Source organism: Balaenoptera physalus, assembly GCF_965194825.1.
Source record: "Balaenoptera physalus genome assembly, chromosome: 11".
In the NCBI taxonomy this organism is placed as follows: domain Eukaryota; kingdom Metazoa; phylum Chordata; class Mammalia; order Artiodactyla; family Balaenopteridae; genus Balaenoptera; species Balaenoptera physalus.
In genome coordinates this window covers 20,447,689-20,466,853 of record NC_138896.1, presented here as the reverse complement: position 1 = coordinate 20,466,853, position 19,165 = coordinate 20,447,689, and the positions used below count along the sequence as shown (strand labels likewise).

Genomic DNA, 19,165 nt, shown 5'->3' with positions numbered 1-19,165 from the left:
TTTCAGAAATTCAAAAGCAAGGACAGACAGAAAGACCTGCTGGGGATCATGTGGTTGATAAGTGTCATCACAGAGAATTCAGCATGTTCTGCTGCATCCTTCCCAATTGCCAGAATAATTCTACCACTCATTTATGCCCTCTTCAAGGAAGACACCTCTCTCCTTCACCTCTGTGTCCCCAGTGCCACGGCTCTTGGCACACAGCAGGCACACAAAGATTGGTGAATGAACGGGATGAAGGAAGAAAGAAAGGGAGCGAGGGAAGGAGGGAGAGATGGAGGGAAGCTGGGAACATTATTTCTTTGTTTCACTCACTACATCCAAACTCTACCCAATATAGTGATTGGAAAGAGAAACAGTACTTTTATTAAAATTATAAAATATTTTCTGATTATAAAAGTAATACATATTTATTACAGACAACTATATTACTTCTCACCAAAAAAACTAAGTTACTATGTTTCCTACAGGTGGATAATAGTAGCCATTTTTTTCCCTCGAGAAAGACTTGCGATTTTCCGAAAGTACTAGCCATGAGATACATTCAAATGAAAGCGATTTTCCGAAAGTACTAGCCATGAGATACATTCAAATGAAAGCGATTTTCCGAAAGTACTAGCCATGAGATACATTCAAATGAAAGATGAAATTTTCAATCACACAGATCTGAGCCATCCTGTGCAGTTTGTCCAGACAGAAGCAAGCAGGATGGTGAGAGGTTTGCAAAACATGTCACATAAGTCATAGCTGATGGAAGTAGGCCTACTTAGCATATAGGAGAAAAGACATAGGAATGACAGGAAAACAGTCTTCAAGTATTGACAGGGCTGCATATCAGAGGGAGTAAACTTTTTTTTGTGAGCCAACTTGGGCCAATGTGTAGAAATTAAAGGAAGGAACATGTTAGCTTGATATTAAAAAAAAAAAAAAAAACAAGATTAGAAGTTGTGGAAAGAAATGAACTCTTTTAGAAGTTCTCTCACCATCAACAGCCTTGTCAAGAGTATGTGCAAGGTTAAACTAGATACCTTCAAAAGTCCTGTCCAATTCCAATACCCTGTGATTCTAGATCCCCATGTCCTCTATGTGATGGGCATCATATAGACCAAGATTAGCAATATATGGCACATGTGGCAAACTACCACTGTACACACATGCAAGCGCGTACGCGCGCGCGCACACACACACACACACACACACACACACACACACACACACACACACACAGAGACACAGCCTAAGGTGAATCACAAATTTTTATAAAACTAGAATTATGTAGTAAGAACTAATCTCTAACTCTATTATTGAGTCTTTCTCACAGACTTTGGAAGAAGGATGTAATACTCCAGGGACAAACGTTTCACTTCAAGTTATGATGCCCAAAACTGAAGAGCTGCATGATATATACATTTTTTAATTGCTAAACTAGCGCAAACTCCTGATTCTGGACTAACTAGCTACGTGACCTGGGGCGTGCCACTGCATCTCCATAGATGTCGGTGTCCAAAAGAACTTGGAATGCAATTCAATATGGTAGCCACTAGCCACATGTTCCTTTTGGAGCCTCTGCAGTGTGGCTAGTGCAACAGAGGAATTTTTAATTTAAATATAACTTAATTATATCTCGTAATTAATTTATTAAATCTAAACAGGCACATGTGGTTAGTGGCTATTGTATTGAACAGTCAAGCTCTAATGATTCTTGAACACTTCTGAAGGAGAGAGTGAAATTCCAGACCAACTTCATTCAACCCATCATCCTGAGTAAGATCTCAATACCATAGAGGCAGCTGTGTGAGAAGGAAGAGAGATGAAATTCTTGAGGCCCAACCACAGAAGATTATTAGGGTTCCTGCCAGCTACTGCCTCTCCAGTGATCATCTGTCCAATATCCTGGGATAGATAACCCAGTAGCCCTTTATCCTTTAACGTCCAGAGTTGGATTCCACATTCAAGTATGGTAGTGTAATTATCAAAGTTCTCCGGAAAAGATCACCTGGGAAGTGCAATGCCCTGTTGGTGGGAAATACCACCAGCCAGTAATACCACCAGCCACCTACCCTAATATGAAGACATTAGTGAAATATTTGTGAATAATAGTGAATAAGTAGTGCCTATCACTGAAATATAAGGTTCCCTGCAGAGTACAAAAAGCTACCTCTAAATTAGTTAAACATCTCTTATGAAGTACACCATTGGATTTATTTTATTTTATTTATTTATTTCAAATCAAATTGTGCAACCAACCCTAAAAGCTCTTCCACATGTTTGAAAACATACGAAGTCATAAATGCCAAAAATTATGACTTTTTAAAGAGTCATCTTGGTTGATTAAGAAATGTAAAGAGACTAGAAAAACTCCCTTTTAAGAAGTTGCCAGATAATGTTAATAACAGGCATATTCCAGAGCTTTAGGAGAAACCTGGAGACAAATCTACTAACATATATTAGTAATATCAATCATTACAGCACTGGAAAATGAGACCTCAAAACAGCAAATGTGAAAGGGCAGGGAGCCTAATCACAGGGGCTATTTTTAGGAAAAAGTTCACAGCATATCTAGGATATTATTATTATTATTATTGCAGTACTCTACTCTTGCAATATTTTAGTCTTTGTTTTTAACTAGGCAATGACCACCAGAAAAAAATCTTACAAATTACAAGCCAATCATCTGTTTAACAACTGAGTGGATGGCTTGCTAGCATCTAACGCACCACCACTGGCTAGTCTCACAGAGGAAATTCTATGCAGAAAACTCAGATGTCAGCTTGCTGATTCTTAATTCCTGAACTGCATTCTGCTGATAATGCATACTGCTCGTAATTATCATGAGTCCTATATCCAGAGAACAAGGCAGATGAAAGCTCCACTGCTGTGCCCATACAAGCATTAGCTTGCCTTTCCCTGCTTAACTGTCTCTGATCACTGGGCAGACACTGCCATTTTCTTTTCACATGCTGACTCAAGAATTCCCAGCATGAGTATTCATGTTTCAGAGTGTCTAGAATAAAAAACACTGATATTCAACTCCAGCAATTATTCCATTTTAGACTTAAGCAGCTAACATTTTTTAAACACTTGACTTAAAAATAACTTGAGGTTATAAAAAATATATATAATGGAGAATACCATAATTTTTTAACATTTAATGAAAGGCTAAAGGACAGATTCCTTTAAAGTTGCCCATAGACCCTGTCTTAGTCTGCTTGGACTGGTATAACAAATACCCTTAGACTGAGTGGCTTAAACAACAATGTTTACTTCTCACAGTTCCAGAGGGCTGAGAAGTCCGGGCTAAAGGTACCAGTCAATTTTGTTCTGGATAAGAGCCCTCCTCCTGGTTGCCGATAGATGCCTTCTTGCTGTATCCACTCATGGCAGAGACAGAAAGCGCTAGCTTTCTGGTCTCTTCTTATAAGGGCACTAATTCCATCATGAGGGCTCCACCCTCATTACCTAATTACTTCTCAAAGGCTCCACCTCCAAATAACATCACATTGGGATTAAGGTTTCAACAGATGAATTTGGGGGAACACAAACATTTAGTCCATAGCAGACTCCACATAAGGCATGCAAGTCCTCCTCTTATCTTCTGAATTAGATCAGCACATTTTCAGTAGGGAGGGTATCCAGAGATGAAAGAAGCACAGTGCATGGTACAGTTCCAAGCACTTGGAAATGCCTGATGAATGCTGAATTTGCAAACATGGGTGTGTGGGTTTCCCCATTCGTGATGGAGGAAATCCCCAGCAAAAAGGAATGAAAGCTGAATTCCCCTTCAGCTAGTTGTTCCTACGTTCTAGGTAAAGCCTATCTCGTAAATAAATGGAGAAATCCATATTGAAAGATGGAAAACTAATAATGCCATTGTCTGGCTAAATACCTTGGAAAGCTGCAGTATTAATATAACAGGAAGTGTCATTCCTGTCACAGAACTTCAGCTCTTTCAACTAAGACAGTTATCACCATAAGGAACACTGGCCTTTCAATACTCTCCAGCCTTAGCTCTCCCAGAGTTTTCGAGAACAATGCCAAACGTAACATTTATCAGCTCGTGGATATCAAGACTGTTTCCAAACACCTGCAGACACATGACAGGTGTGATGCTACAATCACAACATGATTCACAAGGTCTGGAGGCTCCATGCACTTGAGACATTTGCTCCCACTTGCCCACCCACTCAAGTTCCCTTCTTTTTTTCTCCTTATGAATATGCTTCCCGTTTCCTTTTCATTTTTCCAAAAGATATCCAAAATGACAGAATCCATTTGTCAACTCATAGCCAGAGCCCAAGAAGTCATTACCCACTGGAAAAGGGGCGACTGGTGATTATTCTCCAGTTCATACAACGCCTACATGTTTACATTTTTCCCTCCAAGGCCTCATTCTTGTACTAAAACTATTCTAATTGTAATTATAAAGTCATCACCATCCATATGTATAGCTGGTTCATTTTGCTTAGAGGTCACTGCAGCCAAGAAACAAGTCGCTTTAGTTTCCGTCCCTCCCTCTCGTTGTGCTCAACATCTTTGCCAGTTGCATCTAGAGAAAGGCTTGCTGAATTGAACAAAAGTAGAAATTCCAGATTCTGCATCTTCAAATCCAAAAGATGGTTATAAAAATCGTAGCTTGAAAAGCTGCTGAATTGCAGAATATATATTGCTATTTAAGAGTCTGTACGCCCTCTATTTAAGGAAGAGTAGATCTCTTAGAAAATTCAGAACAATTTACATTAATGTTTCATTTGTCTTGAAATAGTGCTGGTGAGCACAGTGCCCGATAAACTGAGCTATCTAATATTTAGTCACAGACTTTGATGTTTCTGCATGCGTTCTTCAGAATTATTATTTTGGGGACTGTTGAAGAAAAGTCACAGCCGAAATGCTATATTTACCTGTTCCTCAGTTCGTAGTAAAAATTTTTCAAACGTAAGTCTACAAGTATAAACACTTTTAACTTTCCTTGAACCTAAGTATTTTAAAACGTCTAGTCTGCCCTTGCTAGTGAAGTAAAAGGTGATATAATTTTATATTATCTAGTCCCATATGCTGTATTGTCTTATATTATCTAGATATTGTATCATCTAGTATTGTCCTGATTCTCTTCTCACCTGTTGCTTATTAATTTCACACAAAGTTCGACTGATTTTCAAAAGTATATAGATCAGTAATAATGGCCAATATTTATATAATATTTACCAAGTGCTAGACCTTAGGCATTGATTATATTAATCCATACGATCCTCACCTTGACCCTAGGAGGTAGGTACTATTACCTCTCCAAGGCCTCAGGGAATTGTCATTTGTTTTTATTTTAAAATTCCTACTCCTAAACTATACCTGCAAAGTTCAAGTAAAAATAAAGATCAGAGGAATAACAAAATAAATTCCATGTCCTTATATCAGACCAGGGTAACTTATTTCATACTGCAAATGATTAATGTGATAGGTAAAATAATAAAGTATATTAATTCCTGGGCTATTTGCTCAAACCAAATTTCCAAGGTTAATCTGACCCCTCAGTGTGTGAGACACACACCCACCAGATATATCCAGACATGGAGTTACCCAGGCTTCAGAGAGAGTAGGAACTACAGACTAGAACAAGACCATAGACAACTTACAATCCAATTTTTTATATGAAATATTAATCTCATCACTTTCTTTACCAAATCTGCTAACAAGTAGCAAGTCAAACAGAAGTTTCACTCTCCTCCCTCCTCCCCAGTCTCTGGTAGAGGTGCTAATGAACAGAAAAATGAGAGTCTACAGCCTAGAATAATCTACAGACTGGAATAATCAACTTTTGAAGCCTCAAGAGCTGATTTAATAAAACTTTACTGATTTGCACCACAGAAGTGGCTCAAATCCGAGATAAAATACCCCAAATCAGCTTATTCCTTTATAAAACAAGCATGTATTCAAAAGTTTGGCATGATCATGAACAGCAAACTCTGCAATTTATTTGGTATTAATAACTTCAAAGAATCTTACTACTATTTCTCTTTTCGGTTCTCCTTTGTGAACGAATATTCCATGTGCCTAGAACAGAGCAGGGCACATAGCAGGTGCTGAGAAAGGTTTACTTAATGAAATGCATGAATGAATAGTTCAGGCACCTCAGCATTCCCTGAGTTTCCAGTCCCTGGCCCCTGAAAACCAGACTGCACATAAACACAAGAGAGACTTTTCCAGAACACAAATATATCTATGTTGCTATGCTACTTGGATCCCTTTCACAGACTTCCCCACACCTCATCAGCAAGCCGAACAGACCTGACTCTGTCACAGAGCAACCGTGTTACATCTCCAGCCCATAATCTCACCACTCTTGGCCTTAACAAGAGTGAAATTCCTCATGGTGTCCTCTCCTCCCTTCCGTCCACCAGATGCCTTAGCTGACTGTGTTCTCCTGAAAGGCTGCACATATCTTTATCACTGCACTTAGCTCACTGTTAACTAACTATTTTGGTGTCTAACTGCCCCCCCTAGCCTATGAACTCTTTAAGGGAAGATTATTTTAGTAATCACTGTGTCCCCAGCATCTAGTAAAGTATTCAAAACACAGTAGATATCAATAAATGTTTACTGGAGGCCTGGATGGATGAATGGATGGGAAAAATCAAACAGTACTACATCTATTCATAAAAATCCCAGGCAGCCATGTTTTTGAGGATAATTTCAGACTTGCCAGGAGGAAACGAAAATAACCATAAACGAATTACATAACAAAATACTCCCCATTATTAGCAATGATTACAGAATGTATACTCATCATGGAAGGCACTGCCTGTTGGGGACTTTCAATTAATTGCTCAGGGCAATGAGGTATGGGCAAAACTAAGAACAGGGAGCTTAAGTGGTAGCTACACATTCGTGTATTCTCTGCTCCAGAGGTAACATTCTGAAAGCAAATCTAAAAACAGAAATGATTTTCAGCCAGTGCTAAGGAAAAACAAGCCAATGCCCCTGCAGTGCCATGCAGGCACATGGCTTCCACTCAGCGCAGAGCAGGCAGGGGCTGGCTCAGTGCAGCCTCAACCATCACCCCACAGGCACACTAGTGCAAACCCACCCTCCTGTAGAAGAGAAAGCTATCAGAAGCCCAAGTACCCGGTGTGCACTGGGCTGGCGCTGCAGAATTTAGTTAGTCTAGCTTTAGCTAGAACCAGAACGCTGGCCGGAAGTTTTTGGTTAGTGTCTTAATTGAGGCATCACCTTTGGCACAGGTGCTGAGTGCTGCTGGCCACAGGGGGACCTGAGCACCAACACTGGCAAAACAGACAAAAGACAAGAGTGTCTGTTTTTGCTGCATCTGAGCTGGGCTGTTTTTGCTGCATCTGAGCTGGGCTAGGGAAGGTCCCACCGTGTCATGCTCCTGCCCTTCAGGCTTTGTCTCCAGATAGAACACTGGGACAATCAGCCTTCACTTCTTGAAAACAAATACTCTGAATTTCTGTATCTTAAAAACAGAAAATAGATGGGAGGTTCATTATGCTATTCTATTTTTGCAGATATTTAAAACTTCTGGTAATAATTTGTTCTCAAGACATTTTCCATAGTAAGTTTTTAAATATATGTCATAGTTTTCTATCTCAGGACTTCAATTCCAAGGTAACTGGGACACTAAAAAATAAGAAAGTGATTATCCTGTTGAAGGGGAAAAATGCCAAAATACTAACAATAGATTTAAATTTTGATTTCATCCCACCTGGTATAGAGTGGCTCGATTAATGTCACCAGAAGCAGATCATACTCTTCTCTATGAATTGTTATATATTTGTGGAAATTGTGCTTTTGCAATATACTATTTTTGTTTTCCATTTCTAAAATACTTCAGATAGGCGTGATGCTTTTCTTCTACATCTATATATGTTTAAAACCTTACACAGACAGTCCTAGGCACTCTCAAATGCCACAATCTGAGCCCATCTTATTCCCACCAGCTGACCCTTCATGATCGCAAAGGGACAAAGTAGAATTTCCCTCTACTTCAAAGCAAGCCACTATTTCATCAAAACAAAAGAGGTCTTTCCTCTGTATTTTTTATAGAGGAATATATAAAACGCTGCCAGTTACATATTTTTATATTCACTCCCTCATTGTGTCTTCATCATTGACATACTCTGCCAACTGTATTTGTAAAAATGTATCTTTTTATTTCTATTCTTTAAATGTTCTTCCCTCAACCCCAACTGCTTCCTCTCACCTCAATAAACTCTACTAAAGCACATCTTTGGGATATTTTTTATAATTATGTAAAGTAAAAAGAGATGAAAGCCCTCTTTCTTCCAAAGCCTTTTCCAAAGTCACCTGAGCCCAGATCTTTCTCATCTTGAAGCCGAGTCTGCTCCCTCTCTCTCCAACCCCCTCGCATTTTGTTGATAAAAGGAACAATCCCTCAAAAGGGAATCACCTCCTCATGCCATACTCCTACTTAGGGAACAACATTCTATCTGTCCTCTATTCCATCACATGTAAATTTCAGCCTGGCTCCCAAGGTCCTCTGCTATCAGAATCACGGATACCTGTCCAATTGCGCCAACCCACAGCGCTCAATGGGCCACACCACTTGGGGTCGGAGAACTCACATTCCACACCCACTTGGACTTTAGAGCCTTCTCCTTCATGAACTGCCCAACAACTCCACCCAGTCTGCAGGGGCCAGAACGGCTCAGGTCCAAAGAACACTCTGGAAAGGTGACTAGACACAGGACAATTCTCTACACCTGTGTATTTCGATACTATTAGCATATTACCCTCTGCAGTCTGGTGGGGCTGGTCTATAATTTGATGGGGAGAGCTGACAAAAATTCACAAAATGATGTAAGGTGACTAACTTAAAACTACAAAGGGCAGGAAAACACACAACCTCTTGAATTATCAAGACTGAGAGTGTTGGCAACCAAGTACTAAAATAAATATTTTCACCACTTGTAAATTCTTTGAGCAGACTTTTTTTTTTTTTTGTATTTTTTTTTTAAGATTTATTTATTGATTGATTGATTGATTGCTATGTTGGGTCTTCGTTTCTGTGCGAGGGCTTCCTCTAGTGGCAAGCGGGGACCACTCTTCATCGCGGTGCGCGGGCCTCTCACTATCGCGGCCTCTCTTGTTGAGGAGCACAGGCTCCAGACACGCAGGCTCAGTAGTTGTGGCTCACGGGCCTAGTTGCTCCGTGGCATGTGGGATCTTCCCAGACCAAGGCTCGAACCCGTGTCCCCTGCCTTGGCAGGCAGATTCTCAACCACTGCGCCACCAGGGAAGCCCAAGCAGACTTTTTCTAACAACACGCAAATAAAGAGAAACAAAAATACAGAAGTCCCAACTGGATATACAACAGAGAAAGAAAAGATGAGTGTCCCCCCAAAAAAGTCTCTTTCTCGATGCAGGTTCCTTGGTACACTGAGCCGTAAATTTGATGTGGTCCAAGGCATGGGCCCTTATTTGGCAACAACGATGCACTGTCTAGACAGTGGCTCCCTAGAGGAAAGGTTTGTGCCTAAATTATTTGTGAATTTCCAATGACCTACACAGTGTCTGGTACAAAGAAAACAATAAATGGTTGCTTAATAAAGAGACGCTTGTTTTGAACCTTAGATCCTAGATTCAAAAAAAAAAACTATAGATAAAGATGTTTGGGGTTTATTCACAAACTCATTATTAAACATGAAGTTTAATCCGAACAATAGGAGAAAATTTTTTTCAAGCTTTTGGTGGAATTAATTATCTGAAAATGTTGTGATTTACCTACTTTTAATTTTCCACTTACCTTTCCAATCCAACAAAATCTCTTTCCTTTAGGGCAGGGTTAGTGGACCAAATTTGACTCTCTGAAGCAGTCTATCTATTTTTATAAATAAAGTTTTATTGCAAAAAGCTATATGCATCTATTTATCTGTTGTCCATAGCTGCTTTCATACTACAGAGGCAGAGTTGAGGACTTGCCACAGAGAACTGACCAGCAAGCCTAAAATATTTGCTATCTGGCCCTCTATAGGAAAAGTCTGCTGACCCTGCTTTATGGCATCATGTAATACTTAATATCCAATAAAATGTGTCATTTAAAATAGCTGGAGGGTTACTGAACTAAAGTTATTTACAAGTTAATTGAATATGCTATTTACTTCTGGCCACTATGGTTTTATTATATCCTCAAAATTGAAATCTACCAAAGACAAGCCTCGAAAAAAAAAACAAACAGAAGCTTAATGATAAGGAAATTTTTTTCTTGCCACCTAACTTATGCCATGGTTTTCTTAAAGCCTTTGAGAGCCCATAGAGAGCAGAATAAATTTCATAGAGGTAAGAAGACGAAAGGAAAAACTGCATAGAGAAGTTAAGAAGCAATTTAAGGCTATACCAATTGAAGCAGGGACAAGGCACACAACACCTTCGTCTCTTCACAGATGGAGCAAATGTGGCATTTAAGAGAAAGAGGTGTGAGTAATGTTAAAGAAAAAATTTTTTAATTGTAGAGAAAATAAGGGAGTATTTTGTTTGGATACATTGGCTTATCCAGACTAAAAGGCTATCACAGCAAAGTGCCTTTTGGGGAATATGCAATCCTAGCCATACACAAGGAACTCTCAGTGAAGACAGTGTGAAGAGAACACACGCATTTCACTCTGACCTGTATCCATTACACCAGAAGGTTCACTCCACCCAGCTTTCTGTAACTGGAAAGCAGCAAATTCCCGGAAGCACCTCGAGCCTCAAAGCCTTCCTACTCATCCTCGGCGCAAACAGCTCTCCTGCCAGCTGGGAGGCCTCACCTTCCTCTGAAAGAACCTTGTTTATTCCTACCAACTCTACCCTCATCCCTCTTCCATCCATCCAAATGCCACCTATCCTTCATGGTCCCATTCAAAAGCCCAACCAGTGCGCCTGTACCAGTCAGAGGGACCCGCTTACAAAGACGACAGAGTGAAGGTTGCTCCCGGAGTTGTACAACACGGTGGCCCCAATCCCAGCCCCTCCATAAAGTCTCTCCCATCCACACCACAGCAGGCTGATAGTCCCTCTCTCTTTCCTAAAACTATGCATGTGCCTCGTGCCCTCACTGGGCTCGCATTATGTATTTTTTCCATACGTAGGTCAGTAGTGACACTAACAACAAATAGCGCTCGGTGAGTGAGGCCCCATGCTAAATGCTCTGCGTGCGTCATCTTATTTACTTCTCAAAATAATCCTATGAGTAGGCATTATCACCATGTTCCAGCTTTACAGGTGAGGAAGCTAAGACAAAAATGGTGAATTTGCTGGAGGCCACACAGCTAGAAAGCGGCTGAGCCAGGATTCTGACCGGGGTCTGTGATTCCAAGGCCAATGTCCTTAAATGATACTCTAACTCTCACCCAGAAGGTACTCAATGAAACTTGCCTCGTGGACCAAAACTCTAGTTCAACCCCTAGCTACCCTTTGGTCTTTCCACTTCTTACTTAGAACAGCCCACAGAGTGGGAGAGCTTTGAGGCAGACAAATCTCCTAGTGCTCTACCATCCCACACAGAGTGACTACAAGACTCCATTGGGATGGTACAAAATACCGAATATCCCTATTTTTCACTCCTATGAGCAAGCATGTCACACAAAGAGTTTACAATTACTTTCCATGCTTCTTTTGAACAGCCAGGCCAGGCATGGCTTTATCTTTGACGACTGAGCTCCTCATCAGACTACACACCCTCAAAAATAAACACAGTTACAGGAGAGGAGGTCTGTTCCAGTCTACTCTACGGGTAGCAAATGACTCTTACGGAACCATGGAGCTGTGGTCAAAATGAAGACTCTCCTCTCCTTTACCAGTGAGATGAGGGATTAAATAAAACGCAGGCATCCAGCTCCCCATTCCGAAATGAAAATTCCATACTTAGAAAAGCATTAAGAAGGTCCCCTATCGAGCTGGTTTCAAGTGTTTAATTATATGCATCATGTAATTTTATGCATACATACTTTGTCACTGTTTTCTACTGAGGTTGGCAGCGAGAGAGAAACTCGGCATTGGATTCTTAGTTTAATGGGCTTGTTTTTCTGCTTACTATAACAGCTTGCTGGGAGAGTCTGATAAGCTTTAAAAGAGGTGGCAAGGAAAACCAGCTCCCTGTGGACGCTACCCATATGGAAACAGGCCAAGACTGGAAACACCTTTAGGAAGACGGGTATCCAAGGTAAGCGACATCCTTCATAGATGGATGAAACCTTGACTGCAACCCTCCTATTTTCCAATAAGATTTTGAGCTTTAAAAACAAGTGGATGGGGGGGGGGGGGGGCGCGGGGAGCCACAGCTGCTTAATCTGAAAGCACCTTTTACTTTCCTTGCAAAAGTTTCCAAGTCAAGGACGGGGAAGAATCAACACTTACCATATAAAGCAGACCTTGAGAGGCAGCAGTACCCCAGGGTAGGGTCCCACCTGAAGAAAAGTGCTCCCAGTGAAAGAAGCTACTATGAACCTAAGGCCCTTAAGGGTGAGAAGTCAGAAGCTTATTTGGGAATTTGCCACCTTGAAGAGCAGCAAGTGAGGAAGTAGTGAGAGGTGGCAGATGGGATGGGGTGAGGGTAGAAGCTACACCCAGACAGCTGTGGTGTTAATAAAACCGCAGCAGCCGAGCAGCATGGAAACAGGAGTCTTAAGCATCTGAGTAACTGAGAAGCAGCTGTGGTAATTTCTGAACTAACTTGGAAAAAAAAAATCAAAATACAGCATTACATTCAACTGTTAGGTAGACTGCAAGTATGAGCCATGGGTTGAGAATAAAACTAAAACCCAAGACACTAAGCGTTGCTCTAATGGTATCTACGCCCGGGGCCAGGCTTACGGGTAAAACCAGCTTATAGTGAGCTCCCCCATCTGGGACGAACAAGAAGAGTTCCCTAGAACAGGGTCCACCCAGTATTTAAATCCAGCCTTTAAAGAAGGCCCTGTATGGACACCAGACTTAGTCATTTGAGCCTAAGAAGAGACTCCTAAAAATTCAGATAAACCTGACTACTTGAACTCACCCATTAGAGCAAAGATAGAAAGAATGTGTAATCCAATCATGTAAAGGTTTTTAAAACTCAGCCAGAATGATTGGCAAATAGGGCCATATGAAATTTTTCTTGCTAAAATGGCAAAAAACCAAAACCCTCCTAAAAGAACGCTTCATTATAATTCCTTACTGTAAGTCAATAACTGTACCATTCTAAATGACATATTGGTCCATACAAGCATTTTGGCTGATTCAAAATTTGGATGAAGAAACATGAGCCTAGGACAAGGGACAATGATATACATATGTGAAGTAAGGTTGCAGACACGCAGAAGTCTCATTAATTCCACATCTAGACATTTGGGCCATTTCTGAAGGGCGGGCAGAGAGAGGACTTAAGAGTAAAGACTGCCCAATTCACACACTTCAGTGGGAAGACTCACAGATTATCAGACAGTTCTTGTGTTGTTGGTTATGCCAAGTCATTTTGCACTGGGTGTTCTGTGAGATTCTCAAGTCATGTCTGTTTTGTCTCCCCAAACTGACTGCCCACCTTCAGTTTCTTTGGAAAAACCTTGATCTGTATGCAGCTGGTGCTTATTAGGAGGTGTTACCTGTCTGCTCAAGGAGCTCAAAGAGTGATGTAGTAAGCTCATTTAATGCAAATGGCTTTATAATTCTGTCTCAACCTTCTTTCTGCAGCCGCCTACTTTTTCTAGGGCAGGGTAATGGAAATGATTTCAAGAAATGGGAAAAGTGTGATTTAAGTAACTCAACTGAGCTTATTTCTCTCGGGAAAAGGACGGCTAGCTGACTAGGCTCAGAAATTAATTAAGTGGTGTCTGACCTCTATTAGTTACTTAAATTTAGCAATAACTTTGTTAACAAAGAGAAGGTGTTCCAGTCAGCTCGAATGAACACCAGGATTCTTTGCTTTCAGCATACTGAATGATTGAACTCGCTGCACTTCCCTCACAGCTGTACTCAGAATTTTCTTTAACGTTCAGCTGACATAGAAAAGTCAGAATCCAGTACATGAAAGGTGGTTTGGGGGTGTCTGTGGATAATGAAGGAAAGTGTGAGTTGTTTGGGAGCCAAGTGTTCACACGTGGGGCCTGTCTCAAAAAAATGAATTACTTTCTTGCTGCCTTAACATTCTCCCTTAACTCTTCCCTCTCCAAGCTTTCTCCTCCTGGCATTTTTTTTCTTTAACTGAAGTATAGTTGACTCACAGTATTATACTAGTTTCAGGTGCGCAACATAGTAATTCAATATTTTTATAGATTATACTTCATACAAAGTTATTATAAAATATTGACTATGTTCCCTGTGCTGTACATTACATCCTTGTAACTTATTTATTTTATACCTCTTAATCCCCGTCCCCTATCTTGCCCCTCTCCCCATGCTTCTCTCCTCTGGTAACCACTAGGTTTGTACCAGTGAGTCTGTTTCTGTTTTGTTTTTTAGATTTCACATATAAGTGAAAACATACAGTATTTGTCTTTCTCTATCTGACTTATTTCACTTAGTATGATGATCTCTAGGTCCATCCATGTTGCTGCCAATGGCATTATTTCAGTCTTTTTTATGGCTGAGTAATGTTCCACTGTGATATATACTACATCTTCTTTATCCATTCATCTGTTGATGGGCACTTAAGTTGCTTCCATATCTTGGCAACTGTCAGTAATGCTGCTATGAACGTTGGGGTGCATGTGTCTTTTCGAATTAGTGTTTCTGTTTTCTCCAGGCATTCTTAACTCATAGAGGGCCAAGTAACAGGAAGCACCCACACAGCCACACCACAGAGAGCTGGGAGTCCTGCAGGCACCGGTGGGAGAGGGGGTACTAGCTCTCCCTCAGGAGGCCTTTTCCAGCTACAGCACCCCGCCTTCCTGCTCCTCAGCTGCTGTCCCCAAACCACTCAAGCAGTCCCAGGGAAACCACACCTTCATCCAGCCCGGAAGCTTCCAATTCCACCCTACCCTACAATGTTGTTGTATAGACAACACTGTATTTTTTCAACCAGAGCATATATTACATAAAGTATCCCTAGAGCAATACTTACGTCTTTTTTAGTGCATTCTTTGCACTAACAAAAACAGCCCCCAAAGAAAAATTTAAACCAATAGTTTACTTCCATCATGGATTCTCCTTTCACCCAGAAAGCAAAGGCTCTACAGCACTGGGCCACACCCCCCCAGATCAAAACAGTGACACAAGCTCCCAGAAAGTATGAGGGAAACCAATTTACACAGTAGCAGCCAACATGTGCGAATACTTTCATTGCAAAATTGAAGAGTGTAGCTCACCAAATACATGCTAGAATGCTAATGTGAGTAATTACACAGGTGGTGATGCAAACACTGAAGTCATGCTTCAACTTGGCAGAAGGGTAAACATTTCTAGGATAGTTTGCAAGGTTCAATTATCTAGATCGACTGGTTAATTTCCTTTACATCCGAAAGAATTCCCTAAAGTCGATCATTTTCCAACAGAAAAGTCACTGCTGGGAACATTTTCTGCACAGGCAAGAAAAGTATACACTTGTAGTAAACTGACTCAACATTTTTAAATGAGCATCTTTACCAGGAGCTGACCTGTGCAGACATGATTATTCTATTGTGTCCTACAACTTAATTCAACCAAATCTTTACTCTTGAAAACATTTATTTGAATAATATCCATTATCTAATATGTGCCAGGCACTATTCTAAGATGCTGGGGATACAGCAATGAATGAAATAGGCAAAAATTCCTGCCTTTTGGAGGCTCATGTTCTACCGGGGGAAAACAATACAGTCACATAAATAAGACACAGGGCATGTTAGATGGTGATCAAAGTGTGATGGAGAAAAATAAAGCAAGTAAGGAGAATGGGGTGGGGGCGTTATAACTTTAAATATCAGGGAAGACTACAGGGAAAAGGTAACATTGTTCAGAGACTTGAAGAAGGTTGAGGGAAGGAGCCAAGCCAGGTGGAATCCTGGAAAAGAGCTTTCCAGGCAGAGGGAGCAGCTAGTTCAAAGACCCTGAAAGAGGAGCGAGCCTGCTGGGTTCAGTGATCAACAAAAATCTAGATTTGGCTAACTGTTCCATAATCTTGTTAAAGACTGTATCCCACACAGAGATTTCAAAAGGCTTCATTGTTTACAGTTCTGGAGTTTTCTCTTAAATATATATAGCCTTTGACATGACTGTGATTCATAGAAATGTATGTGTTTTGCTTTCCCCCATCCCTGCATGCACTGACAGCTTCTTGTTTGCACTGAGTTAAGTCCCAAGGGCCCTGGGAGTATGTTTAGCACCACGGCAACCAAAGCTAGTAGTACAGCACTCAGATATGCTGTAAGTCAAAGACACCTCTATATGGATTCAAAGAAAGGCGTGCAGGAATCTCCACCTTTATCCCCTAACACCACAACATCCTCCTCATTTGTGCTCCGGTGTCAAGGTACTGAGAGGTCAGCCAAAAAATCTCCAAAAATGGTAATAAGCTCAAAGCAGAGCGGGAGGGGAAAAAATACCCATCTCTGCACTTCCAAAATAATAATGTGATCCAATTTGCTTTCTTAAAAGTTACAATTTTTTAAAAAAGAAAAAAGCCAAGAACTCTAATTTTTAATACAGGGGAAGGAAAAGGAGAACTGAGTACGTAAAAGAACAGCATGTGAATCCCCGGAGTCCAGAGTAAGGTCAAGGGCAGAGTGAGAGGAGCCAGGACTAAGAGTCAGGCACACCTGGGCCCCCTCTGTGCTCCACTAGCTGTGTGGCCTTGGCTGTGCCACTTTACCTTTTCGAGGCTTCGCTTCCTCATCTGGGGGAGAGGATTCATAATCCCTACGGTGCTAGATGGTTGCAAAGACTGGAAGCAGTGGATTAAAAGGCGACAGCATGTAGAAAGGCCAATCGCCAAAGGTTACTATTGTGTGATTCTATTTATAGAGCATGCGTGAAATGACAAAATTACAGAGGAGGAGAACAGATTGAGTGGTTGTCGGGGGCTGAGGGCTGAGATAGAGTAAGTTGGGATAGAGAGATAAGGGATACAAAGAAAGTTGGCTATGATTATAAAAGGGGACCACGAGGGATCCTTGAAATGGAGCTGCTCGGTATCTTGACTATGGTGGTCACATGAATTGTCACACATGATAAAACTGCATAGAACTAAACACACACACACACACAGACACATAAGTGCATGTAAACCCTTGGAAATCTAAATAAGATTGATGATTGTATCAATGTTAATTTCTGGATTGTGAAGCTGTAACACGGTTATGCAATATGTTACCACTTGAGGAAATGGATGCAAGGGATACAGGGTCTCTATCCTTTCTTACAACTACATATGAATCTATAATTATCTCAAATAAGTGCTTAAAAAAAAAAAATCTTATCACCTTAAAAAAAAATGTGGCTGGCATGTCATGAACACTCCCTAAGTGGCATAGTGGGCAAGTTATCTGTCACCTATAAACCAGAACTGCAAGTTCCTACTTCTGGCTTTAGATTCCAGAAGAAGCGCTGAGCACCATCCCTGAGTGTGCACACTATGTGAGGGTTCATGCCACAGAGGTTATCACCACCACCATCTTTGGACCCCAGCCCTCCAAAACCTCACCAATAGCCAAGTGAAATACACACACTCTTTATATAACCAATGGAGAAACTTACTGACAGGAATCCTTTTACCACACTATTTAAAGAACATTTTTTCTGTCTCTGAGCAATAAACACATACACACTAATTAAAAAAGAGCTCTCTAAAAAGAGAGAGAAAAAGTACTTTCATGGTCCAGAGCAGCATTTTCCAAACTATTCTCCAACGAAGGAACACTAGTCCCCCTCAGGGACTAATAATTCAATAATGATAAAGCAAAATTTTAAAATCACGGTCAAGTAAATTTGGGAAATACTGCATACATTTTCCCCCTCTGACAGCTCTAGTGGGGGCGAGGGGCAGGAATCCCCTTCATTTAACTCAGCTTTTTCCAAATTTACTTGTTCACAAAACCATTTTATTATACCTACTGGCATCCTGAGAAATACTCCCAAGGTCTAGAAATTTAAAAATCATTCTACATCGGTCAGCTACTCACTACCAAATTTCTTCACCCTCTATGTACTTTAGAAGAGAAATGGATGGTTTTTCTATAGCTAGTGCAGTAGTTTTAACTGCATGCAATTGGTCATTAATAAACGTTTGCTGAATTAGATTCAATGCAGGTACAATTTCCAGGATGACAACTTTAGGCATAGGAGAAGCAGCATTTCCTGATGTTGTTGTTGTTTTTTGTTTTTTAAGTCTCAGTTGAGAAAACAAAAGTGCTCCTTTCGAGAAGTTTCTGAACGTTTCTCAGAAACTTGTCTCCTCCTGAGTGGCAGCTACTCACAACTAAAACAGCAGTTTACCACATGGTATGATTGTAAGGAATAAGCTCAAGACTAAAAAAATCTGTACTCAAAACTCTAGGTCCTGAAATTCGATTAGCAGGATATAGGACCTTGCATACCAAAAATAAGGAAAAAAGCTGTAACTGCGATTATTCCTGGGAGAGGGAACGAATTAAATTTGTCATTTCATGAAGGTGACTTTAGCGTAAATGAATTTCGAATGTCAGAGAGTTTTCTGAGATCAGGCTTGGATGAGGGCAAGAGGAAGGTGAAGACCCTGAATCGTACGGACCGGCAGAAGAAGAAAGAGAAAAGGGAGGCAGACAGCATCAAAAACAAGCTCCATTGAATTCACAGGTCCCTCAAGGCCAGAGACACTGGTTTACAATGACACATTTCCATTTATAGAAACAACCCATACTCAACTTGAAGAACCATAAACCAACTGGAAAATTAAAAGGAATTAATCAGAATAATTTTAAAAGAATGAAATTAATCAGAAGAATGAATAAGAAACAAACATTCAGGCTCTTTAAAAAATACACAAAGCACTTGAGGAATATGCACTTGGAAATTAACTCAATTATACACATCTTCTATGTAAAGATTTGGAAAAGAAGAACTTATCATGAACCCCTGATGTACTGGAAAAATGTCTCAATCACCAAAGGATAATAAAGTGAACTCACTGAGCATTCCACTCCAAGGCACACTCATGTATTTTAGGAACATTTCCAACATGTCTGAAAACAAAATGGGTTTCAGATAAAACATCAATTTAACCGGGAGA

The 19,165-nt window shown here is 40.6% G+C and overlaps 2 protein-coding genes across 14 annotated transcripts in view; one reads left to right on the top strand and one right to left on the bottom strand.

Annotated features, from left to right (window-relative positions):
* The window catches only part of LOC309637823 (cytidine monophosphate-N-acetylneuraminic acid hydroxylase), a 285,683-nt gene that overhangs the window by 25,693 nt on the left and 240,825 nt on the right, over positions 1 to 19,165 (top strand). For all 8 annotated transcript variants that reach the window (XR_014250836.1, XM_082413025.1, XM_082413030.1 and 5 more), the window contains exon 2: positions 12,052 to 12,172. The gene's annotated coding sequence lies outside the window, so the exon portion shown is untranslated. The remainder of the gene's footprint in view (positions 1 to 12,051; positions 12,173 to 19,165) is intronic.
* CARMIL1 (capping protein regulator and myosin 1 linker 1) overlaps positions 1 to 19,165 on the bottom strand; it is a 323,524-nt gene that overhangs the window by 228,213 nt on the left and 76,146 nt on the right. The gene's annotated exons all lie outside the window — the stretch shown is intronic.